Below are 10203 nucleotides of genomic sequence, written 5' to 3'. Positions count from 1 at the left end.
AATTGTCTACAACTTACCAATTCATGACTTTCCCGAGATAATTACACTGTGCTACATGTTATCATAACCGTTACTGCTTTTCACGATCTGAATATTATAGAAATAAAAACACGGTATATTTGATACTCCTGAGATTGTTTTTTTTTTTTGAAATGGAGATAATGGTAAATCTGTAGAAAATGAAGACGTTTAACCATTTTCTATTTTACTTGTTGATTTTATCAATACGGAAATAAAAGAACAGTTTCAAACATGTCCACATAACAATGATGTTAGTTTTGATTCATGTGACCATAAGCAATAAGTATATTCAGTTTATATAACATAAGCTAAATGTTTCAGTATGGTTGTATTGTTCTTGTTTTTTCCTCAGTTTGTTTACAATTTTTTGCTTCTTTGAGTATTAAATATTAAATTTGATCACAATATAATAATAAATACTTAGACAAGATCGTATTTTGACTCAGACATCCAACAAGTTTTTTTTCCAATTACTGTCAGCATTGTCTCCTTTTTGTTTACAAAACATCCTTTCAAAGTTTAGTTACAAGTACACAAACACTTTTCTGACAGATTTAAGTTTGGATTGTATGATATTGTGCTGAATTATTGGGTTTTTATAAACATATCTTCTTCAAACTTACCCATGACTTCACACGAGAAAACACAACGATATTCTCCTGCTCATTATTCTTCAGTATTGCTTTCAATGATTTATTGATAAACTAAAATCAGCTGTTACTGTACGTTAATACATTGATGGAGGTTTCCTTTATTCTGCCAACTGTTGAGGATGAAGATATTTATGTCTTTCTGGTTTATCATATATCAGAAGACATATTATGACTGTGTGAAATATATCTAAAAAAATAGTTGAACTAAGTCCAGTCAATACGTATGATATTGGCGGAATTTAATTGTAATTTTACAAGCATATCCAAAATTTATTATTAAAAATTCATGATTTAAAACAATCACTTAAATTACTAACACAATAAAAATGTATGTATTTGAGGAATATGATAACTTGTTTAAGACTACCTTTATTTTTTCAAACATTTGTATTTGTTATTTGTTCTTGATACTTTACATTTTTATATAAGTTGATGTTTTAAAGATGTAAATCATGAATACAGACAATATTCATTGCTGACTTGTATATTTTTAGATTGTAAATGATATTTTAGAATGAAATCTGTGTTATGTATTGTAGGAGAATATTTATCAACAAATTGTCTACAACTTACCAATTCATGACTTTCCCGAGGTAATTACACTGTGCTACATGTAACCATAACCGTTACTGCTTTTCACGATCTGAATATTATAGAAATAAAAACACGGTATATTTGATACTCTCTAGATTGTTTCTTAAAAAAGCGGAGATAATGGTTAATCTGTAGAAAATGAAGATGTTTAACCATTTTCTATTTTACTTGTTGATTTTATCAATACGGAAATAAAAGGACAGTTTCAAACATGTCCACATAACAATGATGTTAGTTTTGATTCATGTGACCATAAGCAATAAGTATATTCAGTTTATATAACATAAGCTAAATGTTTCAGTATGGTTGTATTGTTCTTTTTTTCTCAATTTCTTTGCAATTTTTTGCTTCTTTGAGTATTAAATATTAAATTTGATCACAATATAATAATAAATACTTAAACAAGATGATATTTTGTCTCAGACATCCAACACGTTTTTGATAATTACTGTCAGCATTGTCTCCCTTTGATTAACAAAACATCCTTTCAAAGTTTAGTTACAAGTACACAAACACTTTCTTGACAGATTTAAGTTTGGATTGTATGATATTGTGCTGAATTATTGGGTTTTTATAAACATATCTTCTTCAAACTTACCCATGACTGCACACGAGAAAACAAAACGATATTCTCCTGCTCATTATTCTTCAGTATTGCTTTCGATGATTTATTGATAAACTAAAATCAGCTGTTACTGTACATTAATACATTGATGGAGGTTTCCTTTATTCTGCCAACTGTTGAGGATGAAGATATTTATGTCTTTCTGGTTTATCATATATCAGAAGACATATTATGACTGTATGAAACATAATTTAAAATAGTTGAAAAATGTCAAGCCCATCATAAAACAATGATAAAATGAATTTCCATTATTTATTTCGTTTTAATAACACTAGTTTCTTCATGTTTTTGAAAAAAAAAGATTATGTTAGTGCCCTCACTCTTTGGTGAAAAAAACTTAAAGGCAAGTTATTAATACCCAAATATATGTTCTGATCAATTAAGGTTTGAATGGTATTGTATTGTTATGAAGTATTGTGTTTACATATTCAAATCTTCTACAAACTTACCCAATGTAGCAATGACGCTGTACTACTTGTCATTAGTCTTCACTATTGCCTTCATTTATCTTTTCATAAACTTAATTAAGATGTAGCTGTGTCCTGATATTCTGATGGAGGTATCCTTTATTCTGCAAACTGTTGACGATAAATAATTTTTCTCTTTCTCATATATTATATACCACAAATCATAGAATGAGTGTGAGAAATTGAAATAAGAGGAATAAAGTTCACATTGAAAATGATTTGTGAATAAGTTGAAATATGGCAAAGCAATTCAAATGACATGCGTTTTTTTTGTTTTTATTTCTGTTTTTTTTTTTTTGTTTGTTTGTTTGTTTTTGTTTTGTTTTGTTTTGTTTGTTTGTTTGTTTGTTTGTTTGTTTGTTTATTTTTGTTTTGTTTTGTTTTTTGTTTTGTTTTTTGGTTTTTTTTTGTTTTTTTTTTGTTTGTTTTGTTTTGTTTTTGTTTTGTTTTGTTTTGTTTTGTTTTTTTTTTTTGGGGGGGGGGTATTTTTACAAGCGTATCCCAAATTAAGTATTCAATATCCATTTTTTTCAAACAAATGATTTGTACATGGAAAAGATGATAACTTGTCCAAGACTTCCTTTATTTTTGCAATGTTGAAAATTCGATGTTTATCCTTGATATTAACCAATTTTACAAACTTTTAAAAAACAAATTCTCATGAATACACACAGTATTACTGACTGGTATATTTTGAGATTGTATTTGACATTTGAAATTGTTCTGAATAGGTTAGATGTATCAACAAATCAACATCAACTTATGACTTTCCTTCGGAAATAACATTGTGGTACATAATGTACATGTCACTATATTCTTAATTGCCTTTAGCGATCTAGAGGAAATAGGGATAGGAATATTAATAATATGCTGATACTTTCATTATATATATTTTTTTTCTTGCTATTTTAATTCGGTCACTTCAGTGAATGGGGGCAACTGTTAATTTATAGAAGTTAATGCTTTTTATACCTTTTTGCTTGTTTACTCGTTCATAATATAAATTTGGAAATGAGAATCTAGTTTCAAAACCTACAATACGATGATGTTAGTTATGATGTTTTCTGATGATGTACAGTATGTCAATTAAGTTGATACTATAAAAGATATATGTTTGTTTTACATTTTATTTATATTCTTCGTTTTTATGAATAAATAAATTCAATAAAGTATATCTACTTGCAAAGAAAGTGTGATAACTTGTATCTGATATCCTGTATTGAAAAAAATATATTCTATACTTATATGCGCATAATATATTGGTTCTTGGTATGTAATTGTTCTAAGAAGTATTACTTAAATTAGATGTCTCTGACGATTGAGACTTTTTATACATTCTGACGAATCAAATCAAAAGCTTGAAAAAGATCAACAATATGATGATGTTTGTGATAATGTGAATTGATTATTTCATTGTTATTTATGCTGATTTTACATTTGCTTAATTTTGGAAAGAATGATCGCACGAGCTTATTTACATTTCGTCTCCGTATTAAGATTTGAAATATTTAGATGAAATTCTTGCAAGCAAAGACTAAATGTTTCTGGCATCTTTCTTTTTGCAAATTAATTAAGTGTTATCTCCCCTTCATTGAAATTTTTTTAATAAAATAGAATTTTACACAAAACAATAATGAATGCAAACATCTATTTCATATATAGTTTAGATTGTGTTATTATTTTTTATTTAATTCCTGAAACAAGTTGTAGTATAAACATTTACATAAATTTTTATTTACCGCGTAAATTTCTTACTTTCAAACAAACACGGAAAGTGTTTTCAAGATTCTGTAACTTATCCCTGTATTTTAGTTGCTTGTTTTGCTTTGAATTAATTTGTTCTTGTTTTTGTTTCTTAAGTGTGTTTGTTCGTTTGTTTTGTTTTGTTTATTTTTGTTTTTTGTGTTTGATTTCTTGTGTTCATTTTTTGGTTTTTTTTTGTTTTTGTTTTGTTTTGTTTTTTTTTTTTTTACATTTCATTCCTGCTTATGTATTTATTATTCTTTTGTGTTGTGAGTTATAAATTTCTTGTCTTTTAAATTTTCTGCTCAAAATCCAAATCAATAATAATTTAATCTTAGGCGACATTTTGACATTTGTTTTTATTTGGTTTTGTTTTATTTTTTTTGTTTTTTGTTTTTTTTATTATTATTATTTCATTCTTGCTTATTTATTGTGTTTTTTCTTTTATGTTACGAGTTATAATTTTCTTGCTGACATTTTCTAAATGTATGTTTTTTAGTTATGATATATTATAATTTCTATTAAAGGCATTGTACGTGCAATCTATAATTATATATTTATATAGAGAGAGTTTGGTGCATCTTAGACTTAAATATGCATCTACATGTATCCTTGAATTAACATTTTATGTTGATCTACACAGCAATGCATTAGCAAGTAAAACTGTAGAGTTGCTACATCCCAGTAGACTTCTTATATGTATTATATACTTGGTTGTGGCTGTATTTGTAGACTATGTGATTGTATGAAATCTGAAACAAATAGTTTTTAGTATTCTAAGTGACTTTCGCATAACAATTATTTATACAAAAAAAGATAAGTATCCAGATTTTCATTTTCACTTATTTGTTTAAAAAAAACCACATGTTTTATTGCATGTTTTATGAATAAAAAGATGAACTAAATAGTAGCCAAAACGTTATAAGAGACCATGAGGAGAATCCATAACTAAATGAGCAGCCCGAATTCCGCAACATCTTTGAGTATAAAAAAAAGACTAGACAGGGAAAATATACACAAACAACCAAGAACATGAAATAATTAAATAGCACGTACAAAGTAACAAAAGTAAATGAGCAAGCGTGGACTCCACTAAATTTTGGGAGCATAGACCAGGTGCATCGTCAGGGAAAGCGATCGCTGCTTTTTTCAACATTATCGCTGAGGTGCTCATAAAATGTGAAGTTCGAGGTAATAGTAAAACTATGACACAATGAATAAATTGTTTCTCATGGTGCAGATGAATGCACCATAAAAAATAACGAATCCATCCATAAAACTTGAGTAGTGATGACTTTAATCTTGTAGCAACATAACCCTGTTCCAGATCCTATCTTTTCCAGCGGGAGTTTCTATGTTGGAAGTAAATAAACTTGATATACAGGAAGATTATATCCAGAATGATTTACACTGATCCAACATATCAAGCAATTGTCTTTTGTCAACCGCAATTTAAAAATATTTTCCCTGTTGTTTAGGGGCACAAGGGCGGAATCATTCATTTCAAACCATAAATGCAAGCAAAGCAGACAACATGGAAATAGTTTACAAACATCCGAAATCGACAGAATTAGATAAAGGCATATAAAAATATGTTCTATCTGTCTACTTAATATAGTAACAGCATTAAAAATGCATACATGTAAATACAGATGAAAGTAGAACTATAATACGATCGACATGTTTTCACTTGCACCAATTATTCAAATATTATGCGGGGACAGTGGAGAACAATAATTAATAAATTGATCTTTTGTCCACATCACGTTTTACACTGATGGTTACATACTCAAGTCGCAGAGTTAATTTCCTTTCATTTCGCACAAAAAAGTTAACTTAAGTTAACTGAAAGTGAATGTACCTTATTCACATAAAAACAGGAAATCTTGATCTAGGAGGCATCATCATACAATTTTGTTTTTATTTGTATCGATGAAATATATGCTCTAGGTTGAAAATTACAACAAATATATTTATTTAGCATTTAAAGCACACAAGCGTGTAAAAAATGAGAGTTCATTTGACAGCACAATAATTTTCAAAATCACTCATGATCCCTAAATATTTCATGGGAATTTTACCTCACCAACAAATACTTAAAGACTTATTATCATATATACTATATACAAAAAAATTAGCTCCATATCAGGTGGGTACAAAAGTAGAAAACAATAAGCCCCCATTTGCAAAAAAATTGACATCCGACTAGTGGCGATAATCAAACCTTTTATTATAGTATTAATTTTTTTTGGTGAAAAATAGGAAAGCAGAGGATACAAATACAAAGATCATTCAGTCTCAGTTGCCTTATGGTATATGGTAGCTTCCATTGTGGTCAGTCAAATTTAAATTTCTATGTTTTCTTTTCATTTATTTCATCCTTTGTACATGTATTGATTTTTCTTACCCTGTCTATATATTAATTATCCACGATTTACCTTATTTTCATGGTGAATAGTTGTATCAAGTCAAGCTTGTTACTTTAATTGCATCATAGTTATATTCTAGTAGCTTATTATTCAGATACAACTGAACAAGTCGAATATTAACTTTCTTTCTTAACACATTGCTGATTAAAAAATCAAGATATAAATGATTCTGCGAAAACAAATTCTGAAATGAGTTTCATATATTATACATTGTCAGAAATATCAGTTCTCTTATAATGAGGGGATCATTTTCAGGCAGAAAAAAAGGTGGAATTACCAAATTATTTTTTGGATTTTATTTGTCAATACTGAGGTAATAAATTTGCAAATTGCAATTTAAAGTCTAAGTGTTCGTATATAGACTATAATTACAGGTAAAAATGTAGAACATTTCTTTGTTAAAATAAAAAATATGTAAACTTTGATAAAAAAATTAAAGGATTTGGGCCCATAAGGCCTTGTTCTGCCTATTGGTATAATTTGTAAATAATTGTTAAAATTTCGGAAAGCTAAATGATCATATAATTTATATTGAAATTCTCAGTTTTATGCATGAAGACTTTAATTCAAAAAGTAACGATTGCGGAATGCTTGCACGAAAACCATCTTGAAGCTATTCAGTAAATAAAATAGCATTTTTTTTCACTCGTTTGCAAGTTATTTCATAGTGAGACCCAGCGTTAACCAAAAAAGATTGAAACTGAAAGTGTGCGTAATTCATTCTTTTTACAGGAAAAAGAATTTTGGGGTTAACGCTGCAGCTAGGTTTCTACGTCCATTAACTAACAAATTTTCAAATTCATAAAAAAATCGCTTATAAAAATAAGTTAACATGTACATGTATCATATGACCTAGTTAACTGTCACATGATTCAAACCTGGTCACCCGTGTAACCGAATTACACCGTTTGTTTTTAATACTTGTTTGTTTTAGTATCCGTATAAGACTCTCAGTGTTCTCCGTTTTAATTTATTTTTGCGTTGATTGAGAGGCTTTTAAACAGCTGTCACATGTATAAGCATTAGTGTATAGAAACCAGTAACACACTCTCAAAAGATAATTTTGTTTCTAATAAATGTAGCAATGTAGTCCATTTCCCAGTATGATCCGGCAAAGTTGGAAACACTGTTCTAATATTAACCGCAAATAAAGATTTAACTCTCTCCTGATTCTTATTTTTGCATGAACAAAAACAAGCTGCATTTATCTTAATGAAATGATTAAATGAATTTGAAAACACTTTTGTGAAGACTACTTTCTCCAAATACATGTATATGTGTAATGTACACATATCAAGCATGTACCTGCATGTATTCGATATTGCAAAGTTTATATACAGATGTTCAATTTTTACGCTCTTTTGTGTGTATAAAATCCTGTCAATGGAATTTCATGTATATAATGTAATTTAAAAATTTCCAACATTTCTTTCATATTCAGTGTAAGCTTTTTTTAAATATGCCAATACTGACCAGTATTTGTATCAATGCTTGTGATGTTTCCTGATGAATTGATTTGCCTCATCGTTCATCGGGTGTACGGATGTACGTGAAATTCTCAATGGTCATGTGTAAATATCTACGTGTAATTTCAGTACTTGTTAAGGGAGGTTTAAGTTGATATTGGGTCATATCGTGCTATTTGTTGTCAGCAGTTCATCTTTTGGTCGTTGTTTAAAATGTTATATAAATTTGTGTTAAATAAAGTTTTTTTTTTTATTTCAATCAGCTGCAGCCTGTGTTACGTCTGTATTAAAGTCATGTGTTTTTTCAAAATTTTGTTATCCGCCTCTTGAAAATCTTGAAAAACAAAGGCAGGCGTGTCCCATGTCGTTGATTTTGAGAGGCGCAACAATACATCGAGAATTGTTAGATTATATAAGCGTGGCCCGGTGGCGAACCATTTGAGGTTTTGTGGTATGAATACCCATTTGACATTTAAACGAAAATAGTTGTTTAACATGATTTTAAGGTATATGACAATTTAATTATGCATTTGAGCGGAAATTTGCAAAGGCGTTAATGTTCGGAAACTCAATAGAAAGACCATTCTCTCTTAAAATTTTCCGAAAAATGGAGATTTGACCTAGCATCAATTTTACGACATATCTTTTGGTTTAAAAAAAACTACGCTATAATTTCTGATAGATTAATTTTATACTTTACAACACTAAATTGGTTTTCAGAAATAAAATTGAAGTTTGCTATTTCTGAGCTTCATGACATCCCTTTTTTCTCATCATTGTGACCAATGAATACCGAAAATTCCGAAAGCGGCAACTTTTAAGTTCACACAGGGAGACAGATAGAACAGTTGGATATTACGGAATGTATGATGAAATACTGAGAATCTCCCGATAAAGACGGCAAAGTTAACACCTATATATAGATGCATTTATTTTAAACTTTCCTACATCAATTTGATACAATAGGCAATGACAAGTTTTAATGAAATAGTTTATTTGTTATTTTTCTCATTTATATAAAACTTCATAATTTATATGCAGTAGATTTTGCTTAAAGTAATTAGTTTATCAACAATGAATTATACATATACATGCTTATAATGTTCTACCTATAGTACTAATAAAGAAAATATTATGGTGCAGCAGACATCGGAATACTTTCGATGATCACCGCATTGTAAATAAACGTGTTTCAATTAAGTTAATTCTTGTTGAAAAAAAAACACTACTTTACGGAACGGGAGACAACAATTTTTTGGTTGCTTATAATTGTTTAATGCGTAGCTTGAAGTAAAGATTCTTTACACGGATAAATACGTGCCTGTACCAAATCGTGACTATCTAACCTTTTTTCTCAAATGTACGTCGGGCACTGAAGATAAACTTGATATTAATTACAAAACACAACAGATCCACATTTAACAGATGGACAAAAAATATACATTGTATGCGTCAAATAGTTACTATAAAAATCAAACAACTAGTGTAAATAAAACACAAAAGTGTATTAATTGAAAAGTCTGGATGTCATTCGACAATAGTAGTAAATTTGTCGAAGTGAACATTTTGTCCGGTGCAAGTCAATGAAAAGCTTATGGCAAATAAAAAAATGTTGAATCAATTCATTAAATAATCCATTTTTGTTATGTATTCTGAAACGTCTTGTTAAACAAACAACATGTACTACCTCTTGTATATCAGTAAAGTCGTATAAAAAAGGCTTACCTTATTCTAAACGACAGCTGGAAACTTGAAGAAACTTTCAATGTCTGAATTGTTTATTCACGAAAAAGTTTATCTGCGTCGCAAAGAATTTCATTAAACTCAAATACTGTATGCATTATCGTGCGATTGGTTGTTCTACTCATGTATTATGTAGGCATACAACTGAATTATCTTTAAAGACGTCAATCTTGACAGAAAACCTTTCTATTGGATGAAATCCTTTGAGAGGTTGTCACTGATTTATATGTTTAAACTAAAAGACTAAAATCCATATCTATTAGTACGAATAAAATGGCGCAAAAATTATATTCAAGTCCGTGTGTCAATACAATGAGATCAAGTTATCCAATTTCAAAACTTCCTTAAAATGCACTGTTTTTACTTATTTTATTATTTACTTAATTATATATATATATATATATATATATTATTTATTTATTTATTTATTTTATTTATTTAATTTTTTTGTTTTTGATGAAT

General features: G+C 28.6%; 1 long non-coding RNA gene across 2 annotated transcripts; it reads right to left on the bottom strand.

Moving 5' to 3' along the window:
* LOC148608703 (uncharacterized) lies at positions 1–10036 on the bottom strand. 2 transcript variants are annotated; one of them, XR_015914437.1, is made up of 6 exons: positions 9724–10036; positions 2343–2471; positions 1867–2068; positions 1248–1317; positions 645–861; positions 1–87 (listed from the first exon to the last, which is right to left on the bottom strand). It is a non-coding gene; the product is annotated as an uncharacterized LOC148608703 (long non-coding RNA). The 2 variants fall into 2 exon arrangements; XR_015914438.1 differs by having other exon boundaries at positions 2–87; positions 1867–2006.
* Positions 10037–10203: the final 167 nt, after the last annotated feature.

Source organism: Perna viridis, chromosome 8, assembly GCF_037379345.1.
Source record: "Perna viridis isolate PV_CMFRI_1.1 ecotype Kerala chromosome 8, ASM3737934v1, whole genome shotgun sequence".
NCBI lineage: Eukaryota > Metazoa > Mollusca > Bivalvia > Mytilida > Mytilidae > Perna > Perna viridis.
Note: the sequence above shows the minus strand (reverse complement) of the source record. Positions and strands in the feature narration are given on the sequence as shown.